Source organism: Petaurus breviceps, unplaced genomic scaffold (genome assembly GCF_028583685.1).
Source record: "Petaurus breviceps papuanus isolate PSGF00001 unplaced genomic scaffold, PetGlider_PUasm1.0 689, whole genome shotgun sequence".
In the NCBI taxonomy this organism is placed as follows: Eukaryota; Metazoa; Chordata; class Mammalia; order Diprotodontia; family Petauridae; genus Petaurus; species Petaurus breviceps.
The window spans coordinates 4,425,766-4,445,638 of NW_027186458.1; positions in this window are offsets into that span (position 1 = coordinate 4,425,766).

Here is a 19,873-nt window from a genome sequence, read left to right on the forward strand (position 1 = left end):
TGAATTCATACAAATACACATATAGGAAGGTGAGGGAGGGAGGGACAGACAAAGAGAGATAGAGATAGAAAGGCAAATAGACAGACAGAGACAAAAATAGAGACTACCCAAATATTATCTGCTACTATTTAACCTGATTTTAGTGTCTATTTTTCAAACCACCCAAGAAAGGCAGCATGTTGTTGAAGTTGTTATACTAGTATTCTATTCCATTCATATACTATATTTTACCTCATTCTCCTTGATTCTATTGCATCCTCAATGGTCACACTGTTGTGCTAGCACAGACCTGGCACCATTGCTGACTCTCTTAAGGATCACCACTTGGGAAGGACTCTAATCACGTTTCATCTTATGCTTATGTGAGCTCTTCTCCAGACTTCACCTTCTTCTCCTTTCCAGCCATACTGTCCTTGAAGAAGTGGTCTTCCTCTCTTTTCCCCTCCCCTTTCCTTTGTCTCCTTCCATTAGAACATAAGCTCCTTGAAGGTAGAACTGTTTTCCTTGCTTGCATTTTTATCCCCACAAAAAGAGCTGCTATCCATATTTTTGCACATATGTAAATACTTTTCCTCTTTCTTGGGGATAGTTTTAGAGAAATCTGGAAAGTCTTGTGATGCAGAAGGAGGTGAGAAGAACTGTAAGAATAACATATTATAATAGCAACACTAGAAAATATGAATTTTATAAAACTGGAGAACTTTGATCAGTGGAAGGAAAGACCATTATTCCAGACGACTAATGATGAAAAATGACACGACATAGAAGTGATGAATAAATGTGTAGCATGAGATCCATATTGTTGAGCATGGTAATAGTAGAAATTCTCAAAAGAATATGGGAGTTTCTTTCATTTGACTAATATCTTTGTTATAAGAGTTTTGTTTTTCCTCCCCCCCTCCAGGGTGGGGTGGATGTGAGAGGGAGAGAAAATAAAAGCTTGTTTATTGAAAAGAAATGATTAAAATATGCTAGAAAGGAGTAACTAGATGTTGAATCAAAAGACCTGACTTCTAAATCCGACTGTTCTATATATTAGGTGTGCAAATCTGGGCAAAACCCTTAACCTGTCTAAGTTTCAGGTTTTTCATCTGGAAAATTTGCAGTAAACCTCTGGGGTCTTTTCCAGTTTCAAATCTATGATGCTGTTGACCTAGCAGTTCCACAATGTATAGCTTGTCTTTGGAGGCTGAGGGACACAAGAAAAGTTTTTCATATTCAATGAAGGAATGTTTCCTGGATTGATAATATGTTTTTTTTTAATTTTTGGAGGGAGGAGGGCAGGGCATTTGGGGTTAAGTGACTTGCCCAAGGTCACATGGCTAGTTTTGTGTTAAGTGTCTGAGGCTGGATTTGAACTAAGGTCCCCCTGACTCCAGGGCTGGTGCTCTATTCACTGTGCCACCTAGCCACCCTGATAATATGTTTTATAAGGAAAGGACATGGGTAAAACCCTCAGTTATACCTCCTCCTACCCTGCAGTCTTTCTAATATTGGTTTGGGAAGGGAGGGAATCATCTTTTCTACCTTTGTGGTTTTGAGCAAGTCTTTTCTCCTGCTGGGCATCATTTATAAAATCAAGGGAGTTGAATTAGATAAACTCTAAAGTCCTATCCAACTCCAAATTCAGTAGAATGTAAGCTTGAAGGCAAGAATGGTTTCATTAATGCCTTGGAATCCCTTGTACATAGGAAGTGGCAGATACTTTTTGTTGAATTGAAATGAATTGAATCTTATTCTCTCAGAGATGAAAATTTCAGTTATCTCTGGGGTTGAGTTTTGGATTAGATTTTGGTAGACTCTGAAGGTTCTTACTGATCCTTCCATGCTTTCAGTATTAGGCATAAAGAAGAAAATATGGAAAATAATTGGGTGTTTGAATTTTGAAAGTACTTTTCGATGGATTTTAATAAATTCATATGATTTTTAAACTGAGACTGATTCCTATATTCAAAAGCAATTTTTCAATTTGTTGACCTCTGTTCAAAGTTAAATAGACATGATATTTCCAGAAGAAAAAAAGGTTATCATGGACCAGGGTGGTTCATAGTTTTGCAGGCTTAAGAGTTAGAGGAATCTGTTTCATTTTATATCTGAGGAAACTGAGCCCCAAATGGGAAATGATTTGTCTACAGTCACACAGAGAGACAATGGTAGATCATATTCCAGGTCCCCTGACTCCAAATCTAGCATGCCTTCCATTACATCAAACAAGCAAGCAATCAATGGTTCAACAGGCTCTTATTAAATATCTATTATATACCATGCACTTCATTAGGCACTCAGAATACAAAGACTGAACTGAAACAGTTCCTACTCTTTTAGAACCTGCAGTCTATTGGCAGGGTTGGGGGGGGGGACAACATGTCTATGAATAAGCGCACACAAAATAATCTAAGATCAGTTTTTGGGGGAGGGCACTAGCAGTTGCAGAGATCAGGAAAGTTATCGTGTAGAGGATGATGTTTCAGTAGAGCTCTTAACAAAGCAAAGGCTTCTAAGAGGTGGAAGTGATGGGGCAGTGCTTTCCAGGCATAGGGAACTGCCGGCGGAAAAACATTCAGAAGCCTTGTGGGGAGTGTCATGTGTGAGCAACAGTAGGAAGGCTGGTTTGTCTGAACCATGGAGTGCAGCAGGACAGGCAGTAACATCTAATGAGACTGAAAAGATAGATTGCATGCAGGCTGTAAAGGTCTTTAAAGGCCAAAAGAGGAGCTTTTCTTTGATCTCAGAGGCAATAGACAGGCACTGGAGTTTATTGAGTATGCCCCTCAGGAAAAATGGCTTTGGTAACTCTGTGGAGGATGGATTGTAGAGGGGAGAGATTTGAGGCAGGAGTAATTATAATTAGGAGCCCATTGCAAGAGTTATGATGGTAGCCTTGTAAGAGAAGAGGAGGGAAAAAAGAATATATGTTTTTTCCCTAAGGGTTGTTTTGTCTGTAGCCCTAAAGTTTCAGTTTGATGCCTCATTTTTCCAGTTCTTTAATGAAAGTATTTGTTATTTCTGAAATTTGTTATTTAACCAAGGGATTCTTTAATATCAAATTATTTATTCTCCATTTGAGTTTATATCCTTTCCTCAAAGTTCCTGGTGGTTGTGTGAACAGAGAGAAAGGGCTACATACGTGAGATGTTTGTGAAGGTATAAATGACAAAGTTTGGAAATAAGTTGTAATTTTGGGGTGGGAGAGAGAGTGAGGAGTCACAGATGGTTTTGACAGAAAGATACTGAGCTCTGTTTTGTACATATTGAGTTTGAGATGACAATGGGGCTTTGGATTCAAGGTATCCTAAAAGCACTTGATGATCTGACATTAGAACCCAGTAGAGAGTCCGGATAGATGCATCTGGTAATCACTTGCATAGTTATGATAATTATATCCATAGGAAAGGATGAGATCTCCAAGTGAGAAAGAATAGGAAGAAGAGGACCCAGGACGTAATCTTGAATGATTCTTTTTTTTTTTGGTAAAGCAATTGGGGTTAAGTAACTTGCCCAAGGTTACACGGCTAGTTTTTTTGTGTGGGCATTAAGTATCTGAGGCCGGAACTGATCCCGGGTCCTCCCGACTCTGGCACTCTTACTCACTGCGCCACCTAGCCACCCCTTGAGTGATTCTAATAGTGGGCATGATTTAGATGTAGATCCAGCAAAGGAGTCCAGAAAGAAGTGGTCAGATAGAGAGGAGAACCAGGAGATGCTATTTAATATATTATAATAATATGATGTGGTATGACCTGATATGATGATATATGATATGATACAATGTGATACCATAGTCTATTCTATTCCACTGGTATTATAAAAACCTAGAGGAGAATATTTGGGTGGAAATGGTGATTGATAGGCTGTAGAGAGATTAAGAAGAAGGAGAATTAAGAAAAAGCCATTAAATTGGGATATTAAGAGATCATTGGTAATTTTGAGAGAGTAGTTTGAGTTCATTAATGAGGACTGAAACCACCTTAAAGAAATCTGAGAAGAGAGTAAGAGTAGAAGTCGAAGTATCCAGTAGAGAAGGTTTTTTCAAGGATTTTAGCTGAGAAGGGTAAGAGTGATACTGAATGATAACCAGCAGGGATGGTTGAATCAAGTGAGGGATTTTTTTAATGTGCTTGTTAGGCTTCAAGAAGGGAGCCAGTAGATAAAGAGAGGTAAAAAATTAGAGAATAGGGGGGATAGTGGTCACAATCACCTTGAGAATAAGAAAAGGATAAGATCAAGGGTGCACTTGGAGGGCTTTACCTTGACAAAGGAAAGGGCCACCTCTTCATGCAAGGCAGGAGTGAAGGACAATATAGATATTTTAAATGATGTGCTATGAAGAAGAGGGGAGGAGAGGAAGCTCTTGATGCATGATCTCCATTTTGGGGGTACAGTAAGAGGTGAGGGCCTTAAAGGAGAGAATTTGAAGAGGGAACATTGTGTACTATCGTTGCTAAATACCATGCTGTACACATTAAAAATGACAGTTTGGGCAATTTATAACATTTGTTGCCTTCGAGGCACAGTGCCTTGACACCCAGATCACATTCATAATAATCTCTAACTGTTGAGTAACCACAGATTAAATTTTGATCCCTTGGTTAGTGGGGCCCCCGCCTATGGGATGTGAACAGAGTTGTGCAAGGCCACTTGATCAGGGCATCCAGTTACCAGATGTCCCTTTGCTCCACATTGAACTCCCCACCCCCAACCAGAAAGATTTATTTTGTCATTTCAATCCAATTATTCCAACTAATGCCAAATATTGTAAGCCAGGCCTGACTCAGGTACTCAGGTTCAAGTTCAGTAAGGGAATGAAATGAGATATACAATATTATTGAACATCCACAACGGAAGTCTAATTGTCAGTAGAATGGAAAGGACATTCACCAAGGACATAGCAGGAGCAGTTTTCTTGCCTCTGACTTTGAGCACTAGCATGCTTATCATCAGTGTGTGTCAAACCCCGAGGAGCCCCTGAACTGGAGTTTTGTACTTGGGCGAACAAGGTACCATGGCAATTGCCGGGACCTAAATTCATTGGACAAATTAGGTCTCTAGGGTGGTTTCGTTACTTTTTTGTTTTAAAGACAGAAATACTGGATATGAGTTTTGTTAACTAATAAATTAAAATGCATTCATAAAATTTCATCCTTTTAAACATTTAAAAATGCAAAGCCCTGAAGAAAGGGCTCCATTCCAATTTTCATATTCACACCTTTCCTCATCTTGACTACTCTGACAAACATGAAGTTATAATTTTCTTTATCAGATGCAACTACATGAAACTAATCATGAAGAGGTTCTTCCTAAGGAATTTCTTGGTAAGGTTTTTTTTTTGGAGAATTATTTCTCAGCTACAGTGCTGATCTAATTTTTCATGCATTCAGTATGAACAACATTCCCTAGGTTTTCCTCCCACAGTGTTCTCATTAACCTTAACCTTCTCCTTCAAGAAATGCTTCTATTAACAAAAGAGAAAAAAAGATGTACAATTTTAAGGAAATTAACTGTAGATTATTCACTAGGGAAGGTGTCAAAATATCCAGAACCAAAGATGGAATCTTCCATTGCATGAATGAAGTCAAGGATAAATTTCCATGTTGATCTCTTAGTCTTCTTGTCTGTTGATGGTGCCATCTTGGACACTTGACATGGAGAGAGGCTGTTTCTTTACTTTTTAATAAAGAAATAGCCTAGTCTAAGTGGGAGTAGATGTCATTCCTATGACACCCATACTTTGTACATTTCTATATAAATCTAATAGTACATAATATTACATGTTCCTTTAAAGTTTATAAAGCCCTTAATATGAATTACCTCATTTAAACTTAACAATCCTATAAAGGGTTTACTCTAAATGTTTACAGATGAGAACACTAGAGCATAGAGAGATTAAATGATTTGTCCTTGGCCGTATCACTAGTAAATGTCAGAGGCAGGATTTGAAACCAGCTCTTCTGACTTTAAGTACAATATTCTATTTTCTATGCCAGCAGTTTAAACCCTTGAACTTAAAAAAAAAAAAACAATTTCAGCATAACTAATTTCCCTTGCAATCCTATGTATTTTACTTTATACATTTAAATAAATGATTTTGATATAGGGCCCACATCTTCATCAGATTACCAGAAAGGGTCATGACACAAAGAAGGAAAATAAACTCTTATCTACATTAAGTCATTTTTCATTTTAGGGCCTGGGCCTTTTTACTGGCATCTTCTTAGATTAATTTTTCCTGTGAATTATGGAGTCCTGAAACTATGATTTCCCCCTGCTTTTCAGATGTCTCTCTGATATCTAATTTGAAGGAAATAGCTAAGCATTGTTCTCTGAACTCCTTTCTTAAGGAAGAAGTAGCCTCGTCTGAGTGGGAGTAGATGTCATTCCTATGACGCCCATACATTGTACATTTCTTTATAGACCTAATAGTACATGACATTTACATGGTCCTTTAAAGTTTATGAAGCCCTTAATGTGAATTAACTCATTTGAGTTTCACAATCCTATGAAGGGTTTACTCTAAATGTTGCTACTTCTTGTTTATAGATGAGAACACTAAAGCATAGAGAGATTAAGTCATGTGTCCTTGGCTGTATCATTAAACTTGCAAGTCAATGAAATCCCCAGGCCTTTACTGGTGGACTTCTGAGTCATTTTTCTTTCTTTTTCTGTTTTTAATACATCTTTATTTATTAAATATTTCCAAATTAAACTTTATTTTTTTTACTGGTTTTTTTAGTGTTTGTTATTGTTATTTTTAAAAAAAATTTATTAATTTATTTGTTTCCTTTTAGTTTACAAGATTCAATCCCACAATTCCTTGAATTTCACATTTTGTCCCCCTCCCTCCCATCCCCCTCATGGAGGCTTATAGTCAAGTATAGGATCTGTAAATACTTTCACATTATACATTGGTCAGGTTATAAGGATGGATTGTACCAGCTGGAATGAAAAATGGTAAAGAGGACATAGAACCAAATAAGAGAACGAAAAAGATCAGGTATTTTGCTTCCACCTGGATATAAACTTAGTTCTTTCTAGTTCTTTCTCTGAATGTACATTTTTCTCTCCATCATGTGTCTTTTGGGATTGACTAATGTCACTGCATTGCTGAGAAGAGTCCAGTCTATCAAAGTTGGTCATCACACATACATTGTGTCTGTAATTGTGTACAAATTTCTCCTGGTTCTGCTCTTCCCACTCAGCATCAGTTCTTTTAAGCCTCTCTAGGTAAATATGAAGACTGCCTGCTCCTCGTTTCTTATAGCACAATAGTATTCCATAACATGCATATACCACAACTTGTTCAGCCATTCCCCAATTGATGGGCACCCCCTTAATTTCCAATTCTTTGCTACCACAAAAAGAGCTGCTATAAACATTTTTGTACATATGGGTCTTTCTCCCATTTCTATGATCTCTTTGGGATATAACCCTAGGAGTGGTATTGCTGGATCAAAGGGTATGAAAGTATTTATAGCCCTTTGGGCATAATTCCAGATTGCTCTCCAGAAAGGCTGGATCAGTTCACAACTCCACCAACAATGCATTAGTGTTCCAGTTTGCCCACATCCTCTCCAGCATTTTTTGTCATTTCCCTGTTTTGTCATCTTAGCCAATCTGACTGGTGAGATGTGGTACCTCAGAGTTGTTTTGATTTGCATTTCTCTAATCAATAGTGAATTAGAGCATTTTTCATGTGCTTATAGATAGCTTTAATTTCTTTCTCTGAAAACTGCCTGTTCATATCCTTTGATCATTTATCAATTGGGGAATGACTTTTATTCTTATAAATTTGACTCAATTCTCTGTATATTTTAGAAATGAGTCCTTTGTCAGAGACATAGATCATAAAGATTCTTTCCCAATTTCCCACCTCCCTCTTAATCTTGGTTACATTGGCTTTGTTTGTACAGAAACTTTTCAATTTCATGTAGTCAAAACTATCCATTTTACATTTTATAATGTTCTCTAATTCTTGTTTAGTCATATAGTCTTTCCCTCTCCACAGGTCTGACAGGTAAACTATTTCTTGTTTTAGGAGACTGCTTACAGAATCAACCTTTATACCTAGATCTTGAACCCATTTAGACTTGATTTTGGTATATGGTGTTAGATAATGGTCTATGCCCAGTTTCTGCCACACTATATTCCAGTTTTCCCAGCAGCTTTTGTCAAATAGTGAATTCTTATCCTAAAAACCAGGGTCTGGAGGTTTATCAAACAATACATTACTATAGTCATTGGCTTCTGAATCTCATGTGCCTAATCTATTCCATTGATCCACTCCTCTATTCCTCAGCCAGTACCAAGTAATTTTGATGACTGCTGCTTTATAGTACAGATTGAAATCTGGTAAAGCTAGTCCACCTTCCCTAGCATTTCTTTTCATTAATTCCCTTGATATTCTGGACCATTTATTCTTCCAAATGAATTTTGTTACTATTTTTTCTAGCTCTATAAAGTAGTTTTTTGGTAAATTAATTGGTATGGCACTAAATATATAATTTAATTTAGGTAAAATTGTCATTTTTATTATATTAGCTCGAGCCAGCCATGAGCAATTGATATTTTTCCAATTAGTTACATCTGACTTTATTTGTGTGAAAAGTGTTTTGTAGTTATGATCATACAGGTCCTGGGTTTGTTTTGGCAGGTAGATTCCCAAGTATTTTATAATGTCTGCAGTAACTTTAAATGGGATTTCTCTTTCTATTTCTTGCTGTTGAATTTCATTAGAAATTTATAGGAATGCCGAGGATTTATGTGGGTTTATTTTATATCCTGCAACTTTGCCAAATTTATTTATTGTCTCAAGCAGTTTTTTACTTGATTCTCTAGGATTCTCTAAGTATATCATCATATCATCTGCAAAGAGTGATAGCTTGGTCTCTTCTTTGCCTAATTTGATTCCTTTGATTTCTTTTTCTTCTCTAATTGCTACTGCTAACATTTCTAGTACCAGATTGAATAAGAGGGGTGATAGTGGACACCCTTGTTTCACCCCTGGTCTTATGGGAAATGCTTCTAGCTTCTCCCCATTACATATAATACTTGCTGATGGCTTTAAATAGATGCTACCTATTATTTTAAGGAAGGCTCCATTTATTCCTATACTTTCTAATGTTTTTAATAGGAATGGATGTTGTATTTTGTCAAAAGCCTTTTCTGCATCTATTGAGATGATCATGTGGTTTCTGCTAGTTTTATTGTTGATATGATCAATTATACTGATGGTTTTCCTAATATTAAACCATCCTTGCATTCCTGGAATAAATCCTACCTGATCAAAGTGTATTATTCTTGAGATAAGTTGCTGTAGTCTTTTTGCTAGTATTTTATTTTGAATTTTTGCATCTATATTCATAAGGAAGATTGGTCTATAATTTTCTTTCTCTGTTTTATCTCTTACTGATTTAGGTATCAGTACCATATTTGTGTCATAAAAAGAATTTGGTATGACTCCTTCTTCTTAAACTTTATTTTTAAAACATTCATTTCTAAAAATTTAGAGTTCCAAATTCTCTCTTTCCTTCCTGCTCCCCCACTGCACTTTGAGAAGGCAAGCAATATGATATCAATAATACATGTGAAGTCATACAAAACATATTTCCATTTTAATCACATTGCAAAAGAAAATACACACACAAACAAGAAAAATAAAGTGAAAAAAGTATGCTTCTATCTGCACTCAGAGTTCATCATTTCTCTCTGTAGGTGGATAGTATTTTTTGTCATAGGTCCTTTGGAATTATCTTGGATCATTGCCTTGATCAGAATAACTCAGTCTTTTACAGTTGATCATCATTAATGATATTTCTGTGACTGTGTACAATGTTCTTCTGGTTCTGCTCACTTCAATTTGCATCAGTTCATATAAGGCTTCATATATTTTTCTGAAACTATCCTGCTTTCCATTTCTTATAGTACAAAAGCATTCCATCAACTCATATATAATAACTTGTTTAGCCATTCACCAATTGATAGACATCTTCTGAGTTTCCAATTGTTTGCCACCACAAAAAGAGTTGCTATGAATAAACAAACAAATAAATAGATAAATAATTAATGCACTCATATTTTACAAATACATACTTTTCCTTTTTTTATTATCTCTTTTATTCTCTGATCTTTTACTTGTGAAGCTAATATTTGTCCCTAAATGTAAGACATTACCTTGAATTTAAACATAAAATTCATGGGCCAGTGTTCTATGTTGTCAGAAATATGATTTTGGGACTATCACCTTGGTAGCTGAGTGGAGAATGAATTGAAGTAGGGAGAGACAATGCAAGGAGGTTAATTAGAAGGCTATTGTAGTTGTCCACTTGAGAGGACAGAGGACCATAAAAGAAAGGTATTACAGTAGTAGAATTTTTTTGAAGCCAACAGTTACATTTTTATTAGGTAATGAATAGTTTCAGTTAAATTGCAGGTTACAAAAGAAACTGCAAATAAATAACATCTCTCTCTCTCTCTCTGTATACACACACACACACACAAACAAGAAAGAGAAGATAATAAAAAGTGAAGTACCATTCAAAATAACTTCAAAACACATAAAATATCTGGCATTCAATGTATCAAAACACACTCAAAATCAAATTGATTTTGACAATAAGGATAAAGCCCAATAATGACTTCCTCTTGCTTTTTTATTTATTTAGTATTTTATTTTCCCCCAGTTACATGTAAAACAATTTTTCACAATTGTTTTTAAGATTTTGAATTCTAAATTCTCTCCCTTCCTTTGTCCCCAACCTTCTCTCATTGAGAAAGCAAGCAATTCTATATAGGTTATACATGTGTAGTCATGTAAAACATATCCATGATAGTCATATGGTGAAAGAAAACAGATAAAAAACTCAAGGAAAATAAAGAAAGTAAAAAAGTCTGTATTCAGACACCATCAATTCTTTCTCTGGGGATGGATAACATTTTCATCATAAGTCCTGCAGAATTGTCTTGGATCATTATATTGCTGAGAATTGCTAAATCATTTACAGCTGATCATCCTAAAATATCACTGTTAGGGGTGGCTAGGTGGCACAGTGAATAGAGCACTGGCCTCGGAGTCAGGAGGACCTGGGTTCAAGTACGGTCTCAGACACTTGACACACTTACTAGCTGTGTGACCTTGGGCAAGTCACTTAATCCCAATTGCCCTCCAAAAAATATTGCTGTTATCTTGCATACCATCAATTTCACTTCATATCAGCTCATGCAAGTCTTTCTAGGTTTTTCTGAGAGCATGCTGCTCGTCATTTCTTATAGTACAATAGTATTCCATCATAATGACATGCCACAACTTGTTCAGTCATTCCTTCATTGATGAGAATTCCCTCAATTTCTAATTCTTTGACCTCCAGAAAAAAGTTGCTATAAACATTTTTGTACACATGAGTCCTTTTTCTTTCTTTTTTTTTTTTTTTACAGTATCTTTCAGGATACAGACACAGTAGTGGTATTGTTAGGTCAAAGGGTCATGCATGATTTTATAGGCATTTGGGCATAGTTCCAAATTGTTCTACAGAATGGTTGAATCAATTTAGAACTCCTCCAACAATACATTGATATCTCACTTTTACCACACCCCCTCCAACATTTGTCATTTATCTCTTCTGTCCTATTAGCCAATCTAATAAGTATGAGGTGGTACCTCAAAATTATTTTAATCTGCATTTCTCCAATCAATAGTGAGTTAGAGTATTTTTTTATATGGCTATAGATAACCTTGATTACTTCATCTGAAAACTGTTCATATCTCTTGATCATTTATCAATTGGGGAATTGCTCTTATTTTTATAAATTTTACTCAATTTTCTATATGTTTGAGAAATGAGGCCTTTATCAGAGAAAATTGCTTCAAGTTTTCTTCACAGTTACTATTGATAATGCTATTTCCCTCCATCATATTCCTTCCAATTTGTTCTATTTTCTCTCCTTTTATCCTATCACTTCTAAAAAGCATTTTGCTTCTGACTACCCCCTCCCCAAATCTGCCCTCCTTCTATCACTGTCCCCCTTTTCATCCTCTTCCCTTCCTACTTTCCTGTAGTGTAGTATAGATTTCTATACCCGTTTAAGTGTGTATGTTATTCCCTCTTTGAACAAATTCTGATGAGAGTGAGGTTCGCTCACTTTCATTCAGCTTTGCCCTCTTCTCCTCCACTGTAAAAATCCTTTTTTTTGCCTCTTTTATGCAAGATATTTCACCCCATTCTTTCTCCCTTTCTCTTTTCCCAGTACATTCCTTTATCACCGCTTTTTATTTTTTAGATATCATCCCTTTATATTCAATTCATTGCTGTGTCCTCTGTCTATGCATACTCAGAACTTCTAACTACTCTAATAATGAGAAAAGTCTTATGAGTTATAATTATCATTTTCACATGTAGGGATATAAAAAGTTTAACTTTATTAAGTACTTTATGATTTTCCTTTCCTGTTTAACTTTTTCTGCTTATCTTGAGTCTTGTATATGAAAGTCAAATTTCCTATTCAGCTCTGTTTTTTTTTTTCATCAAGAATTCTTGAAAGTCCTCTGTCTCACTGAATGTCAGCTTTTTCCCCTGAAGAATTATACTCAATTTTTCTGGGTAGATGATTCTTGGTTGTAAGATTCTTTGCTCTATCTTTTTTACCCTCTGAAATATCATGTTCCAAGCCCTCTGATCCTTAAATGTAGAAGCTGCTAAATCTTATGTCATTCTGACTATGGCTTTATGATACTTGAATTTTTTCTTTCTGGCTACTTGCAATATTTTCTCCTTGACTTGTGAACTCTGGAATTTGGCTCTAATATTCCTTGGAGTTTTCATTTTGGTATCTCTTTCAGGAGGTGATCTTTCAATTTACATTTTACTCTCTGGTTCTAGAATATTAGGGTGTTTTTCCTTGATAATTTGTTGAAAGATGATGTATAGCTCTCTTTTTGATCATGGGTCTCAGGTAGTCCAATAATTTTTAAATTATCTCTCTTGGATCTATTTTCCAGGTCAGTTGTTTTTCCAACAAGACATTTCACATTGTCTTCTATTTTTTCATTCTTTTGATTTTGTTTCTTGATTTCTCATAAAATCATTAGCTTCCATTTGCTCCATTTTAATTGTTAAGGAATTATTTTCTTCAGTGAGATTTTGTACCTCCTTTTCCACTTGGTCAGCTCTGCTTTTTAAGGCATTCTTCTCCTCATTGTCTTTTTGGACACCTTTTGGTGTCCACATTTGGCTTAATCTGTTTTTTAAGGTGTTATTTCTTCACTATTTTTTTGTGTTTCCTTTACCAAAATGTTGACTCATTTTTCATGATTTTCTTGCATCACTTTTATTTCTCTTCCCTATTTTTCCTCTGTCTCTGTTACTTGATTTTAAAAATCTTTTTAAAGCTCTTCCATGGTTCGTATTTGTTAGAGGCTTTGGATGTAGGAGCTTTGATTTTGTTGTCTTCTTATGAGTGCGTGTTTTGATCTTCCTTCTCACCATAGTAACTTTCTAAAGTCAGAGTTTTTCTGCTGTATGCTCATTTCCTTAGTCTATTACTTGACTTTTAACTCTTTGTTAAAGTAAGTCTCTGCTTCCAGGGGGGAGGGAGCATTATCCTGAACTTCAGGGGTTTTGTGCAGCTGTTTTCAGAGGTACTTCTGGGGACCTGTAAGGTTTCAGGTCTTCCAAGGTGATATGATCAGAGGAGAGGTGTTTACTCTTCTCCTGTGCTCTGATCTGCCCTGGAACTTGGAGGAGGGTCCTCCCTCTACTGTGGCCACAAGCTCTGCTCTGCTAGTGCTTCTCCTCACCCATGGACTACCACCCAGGACTGTGACCTGAATTGAGTTTATGCAAAGCACCAGAGTCCTGCCCCAGTCCTAGCAAAAATACCCCTATCAACTCCTCTGACCAGTTGTTTGACCCCCTTACTGTGTGTGGGCTGAGATCTTTGGAAGCAACAGCTGCTGCTGCCATTGTTGATTCAGTCACTCCCGAGGCCTGCTTTCCATTTGCTGGGGCCCAATCTGTGCTGGCATGGTCTGTGTTGGACTGTGCTCCTCTCTCACCCTGCTGCAATAGCCCTGCCAAGTGGCTTCATCTTTTTGTGTGCTCTGCTGCTCTAGAATTTTAAAAACTTCAATAAAAAGACTTATAATTTGGACATGACTAGAACCCTAGGCAGAAATCAGGGCTTATACATCTTTTCAGTAGTTCGGTGGTTCCTCAGTTTGTTGAGATATTTTGGGTTCTCTTCAATGTTCTTTTTACTCCATTCTAGAGGAGTTCCTTTTGAGTTCACTATGGGTCCTTAACATCTCCTGGGGTTGCTTCCATCTTCTCTTGCAAATGACATAGGCTATATTCATAGTAGACAGTTCTCCCTGTAAAATTCACAGCTCTGTATTCCTTACAGTCTTGATCCCTTAAATATCTCATAAACCTGTCTGGAAATTCCTGCCCTCTAGACTATTATTCTTATCAAGTTCAATTAAGTATTCTTTTTTTTTTTTGCCTTTTTGGAGGACAATTGGGGTTAAGTAACTTGCCCAAGGTTACATGGCTAGTTTGTGTGTGTGTGTGTGTGTGTGTGTGTGTGTGTGTGTGAAGTGTCTGAGGCCGGAACTGAACTCAGGTCCTCCAGACCCTGGGGCCAGCGCTTTACTCACTGCACCATCTAGCCACCCCTCCATTAAGTATTCTTGATAAATATTTCTATTTCTTTTATGATGAGCTCTATAATGAGTGCAAAAATGAGTAACTTGGCTTGGTCTCTTAAGTGAAGACTTCCTAATTGTTCTTCCTTCTATTACAATATTTGAAATCAGGGTTCCTGGACTGCAGGCCAGATCAATTATGGCCCGGCACATGCTTCTCTTTTAATTTATACTTTTTTGTTTCTGTCTTAAATTTCTTATGAGTTTCTTTTAGCACCCAGGATACATTAGTACTTGTTTGAGCTCCTAGTCTCTACTGTACTGATTCAAAATCACATGTAACCTCATCTAATTCTGTTTTCTTGGTGGGGGGCAAGTAGGTGGTACCGTGTATAGAGTGCTGGAGTCAGGAAGACCCGAGTTCAAATCTGGTCTCAGACACTCGTTGTAAATCACCCTGGGCACGTCACTTAACTGTGTTTGCTTCAGTTTCCTCATCCATAAAAAGATATGGAGAAGGAAATAGCATCTTTGCCAAGAAAACTCCAAATGGGGTCATGAAGAATAAGACATGACTGAACAATTTCATTTTTAATTCCTGCCTTTGATTCTCCTTGTTTTTAATTCTTTGTGCAGCTCTTATAACTCAAATTCACTCTTATGCTAGTTAGAATATTCCTCTTCATGTTGATCTAAGACATTAGTTTATAGAATATTATTGTACTCTAAGGAATGATAAATATGAAGAATACAAAGAAGCATCAGAAAATATGTGAACCAGTGCAATACTTGGAAACTCCATGCAGAGAATACATTATAATGTCAGAATTGGTTGATATCATGGCTCATTTTTTGCCATGATGCTTTTTTTCTATTTCCTTTCTTTTCTTTTTGTGTTATGAGGATCTCTCAGTGTAAGAGAAGAGGAATATGTGAGGAAATGAAGTTGATGCAAAAAAGAGAGATATCAATGATTTAAAAAAGAAATCATATTTTTCTTGATTGACTTCTAATGATTTCTCAATTTCATACTCCAAATAATATTTCTTATTGTATTGCTAGGTCTTCTTGCTTCTACATCTCCAGTTAGGTGGCCCCACTATTTTAGAATTATAATTAATCTATAGTTTATTTTTACTTTCCTACTGTTTCTATGTCTCTTTATCTCTAGTGCATTTTTCCTTGTTTTAATATAATGATTCTTATTGAGATTTGCTATTTATAAAGTTCAGGCTACATTGACTTACCACACCTGGGCTATTGCAATGACCTGCTAGCCCTCTCTGAAGTCTCTACCCCCACTCCAGTTCATCTTCCACTAATCTGCCAAAGGCTTTTATTGAAGAGCTGGTCTGATTGTGTCATATTCACATGTAGTAAACTCCAGGAGCTCCCTATCATATTGAAAATCAAATATAAAATCTCTTTGGCTTTTAAAGCCCTTCATAGCCTGTCCTCCCTTCCAGTCTTCCTCTGCACTTATTCTGTGATCCACTCACTTCCTTGCTGTTCATCTCACTAGACACTCCATTTCCTGATTCTGTGAATTTTCAATGAATGTTCCTCATACTTTGAATTCTCTTCCTCCCCCTGTCTGCCTCCTACCTGACCTGGATCCTTTCAATTCTCAGCTAAAATCCCATATTATATAAGAGGCCTTCCCTGGTCCTTCTTAATAACCTCATGTCCTCCTTTACCTCTGAAATGATTTCCAAGTTATCCTATATTTACCTTGCGTGTATTTGTATATATTTATTTGCATTTTTCTATCTCTCTCTGTCACTCTCTTCCTCCCTCCCTCCTCTTTTTCCCTGTTTCTCTCTGTTTCTTCCCCCTTGCCCCATTACATCATGAACCCCTTAAAGATATGGTCTGTGTTTATCTTTCTAGGATCCCCAATGCTTAACACAGTACCTGGTACACAGTAGGCACTTAATAAGTACTATTGAATTTACTTGATCCTTTGGTTCTGTGTGACTTGTCCTTTTATAAAAAAAGTATTGTACTCAAATGGACTTGGGATTTCATCAATTCAAGCATCCCTTCTTCCCCCAGTGATTCAGATGAAAATGTACTCATGCGTCCCTATCTTCTGTAATTCTCATCCATACTTTCCCAAAAGATCACCACAGAGGGAAGCACTCAGTGTGACTGAGCCCTTCTTGCTTTCTTCTGACAATATGGAGGTACTTGTGGAACACTCTTGCTCTGTACTTGCTATTTCTTGCTTGTGAAACCCATCTCCTTTTCCTGCCATAAACTTACAATTCCTTGTTGAGACCATTACTTCTATTCTGCTTTGGAATTCTTCATTGGTCACCTGTCGTAGCCTGCTCACACCTGTTATGCACCTCTCTATTGCCTATATGTGATGTTCATGTTTGATTTTTCAGAAGCAGTGGCGTTCCAGGTCTCACTGCCTTACCACAACACTACTGAAGTGTTTCTACTTATGGAAAGCTTGGGGTCAATTACAGCGTTTTGAAGCTTTCCAAAACCAATTCAGCCTATTCTCTTCTTCTTTTTTTAATTTTAGGACTAGCTCAATGTCCATCCGTCTTATCTATCCTGGACGCACATGCTGATGGAAAATCTGTATTGGTCATTTATTTTGATTCATGTTGAAATCTGATCAACAGACATTCTTCAGCCATTTTGTCATGAATCCTAGATTCCTGATCTAGATCTGGAGGGGATCTTGGAGGCCTTCTAGTTGAACCCCCATTTTACAGTTGAGGAAACTAAGGACCAGAGAGTGAATTACTTAAGGTCATACAGGTAGTAAGCCCTAGGGTGGTATCTTTCTGGGGTGGATGGACAGAGTAAACTCTTCCAAGTGATTATAGATTTGTTTCAGGAGACTCAACAATGTCTCGGGTCTTGATGCAATCAACATAGTGACCTCCACCACAATCAGGAGCACGTGGAGGACTTCACCATGAACTAGGAGTCCCTCCTTGTCCTGGATTCTGTGTTGGATTTTCTCCATCGTGGTGGCCAGTGATTTGGGTGAGCATACAACTCTCTGTTTTATGTCTCATCTGACAATTATGTTCAAAGTATTATTGAACAGTGTTATTTCCTTGGTAGCTCTTCTAAAGAATTGTAAATAGCCTTTATATGTGGATGGTAAACTTTTCTCCTAATTGGTGTTTTTTTCTCTTTCCTACCAAATCCCATGCTTTTTCATAACCAACAAATAGCCAGCACGACAAAATGTTACATACTGTACATTTTTCAGTTAACTTTGAAATGGTAACTTTTTGTATGCTTCGCAGACTTTGACTACATGTTTATAAGACAAAGCACTCTGACTGCCAAGGACATTTGCCTTTTTTGCTTTCCTCCTTATTTTGTTGTTCTTTGTCTTTCATTCTTGAAGAGGGCCTTGACATCAGGAAGGTGATGCTATGACTTGTGAGTGAATTGCATTTAAGTGAGGGAGAGCTGTGCAAAGTCACCAGCCCCACTCTCTCCTCAGGAGCCATATGGGTCCAGTGGCAAAATATAGATCAGGATGACTGGAGATGGCCCTGGGTGCAGCGGGAGTCTTTGGTCTTTTTAAGTTAAGGTCTTTCCCAGGTCTCAGTTTGACTCTATTCAGTGATTAAGGCTAGATAGAAGAAATGAGGCAAAGAATAGCCCTTTTTACTTAGTTAAAAAAATCAGTCTGGGAGGGAAAGACCCTTAGGGTTTCTGGTCAAAACAGAAACAATGGCCATTTATACTCACTCTGAGCCATCAAGGCTCAAGCAATGACCAAGTGACTCTTGGATTGGGACCTATTTTTGGGCAATCAATGAAAGCTAGAGTGATTTGGGTTTAAGACATGGTCCTTAAGAATGAAATCTGGTTCCCAAATACCAAGATATCTTGACAAATTTCAGCAATCAAAATTTACATTCCTTTGGGCAGAGCACCCACAGGTAAAGGTAGGTTACTCTATGTGGACAGAGGGAGGAGAGGGACAGAAGGAGCTAAATGTCTCTTCCTTTAAACATGGCTTCAATTATTTCTGCTAGGTATGCTGCTATGTGGATTTAGTTTCTCAACTCTAACATTCTGGTCTGCTTTACTGGTTAAATTGATATTTTGAAACTACACCCACTTATCGGCAATTTACTCTTAACTTTTCCTCACTAATCATTAAAGCTAATTATGTAAGGCTTTGGGTCATGAAGCTTGGAAGACTCTTTCTCATTCACTCCTACTCCCCTCACCTCTCACACATGTCTGTTGAGATGGCTTATTTTTCAAAGACAACATTCCTATCTAAATGATTACAATTTTTACAATTCTTAGTTTTGGTTCTGCTATTTAAAATTTCTTTCCCTACTCTCAAAATATAGTTCAAATTGGGAGAGCTCTTGCCCCTTCAGAGAGTCAGCAGAGTAACCCCAAAGTTCGTAAGCTTTGGGCCTTTGACACATGCTGGCTGTGTGACCCAGAGGACGTAGATTCACCTCTCAGTCCTACACACAGCCTAGTCACACAAACCACAACACTCCAAAGGGTGGGTGACCTGAGTCAGAGCAAAGTAGAGTTTATATGTGATTTTAATATGTTGTTGTATTGATAAAAAATAAACATATAAACATGCATGATTTCCTAAGTTAATATGCTTTCTACAGTGATACTTATGTAGGATTTGGTGGTCTCTTGTTTCTATCTGAGCACCCTGCTTTAGCCACATAAGACTGGAGAGTAGCCCTGGACTGGTAGAGGGAGTTTTCTTACCTGGAATTTCCTTTACTAATGAAATCAAAGGTCCTGTCCCTATTTCTCCATTTTTGGAAAGAATTCAAATCCCAATTCACAGATTCACAATTCAATTCACAATTGTTTTCTAGTTTATATATAAAACATGGAATTAAGGTATTGACAGGAGCAGAATCAAGCCTAAACTCAAATTATGCTGCTTGTTCCATGGAAACTCAAAAACGGGGGGCCGGTATTAATTTTTTGTCTTTGATTTTCTGCACAGTTCACAGAAATGTATGGTTTATTACCTGCCTGAATTATCTATCAAAGCTATTATTAAGAGCGCTTTCATTGGTACATGCTTATCTAACACTAATAACTGTATTCCAGTGTTCTAGGGTTCTGTCCTCTATCCTCTCCACAAAAGGGTCCCCCTCAACTCGGGGTTCCCACATGTATGCAAGTCAAGTTCGATACGGGGGGAGTCTGACCTTCAGAGAGGGCTTAAACTCTTTTGTGCCATTGGCTTCCACTCTGAAG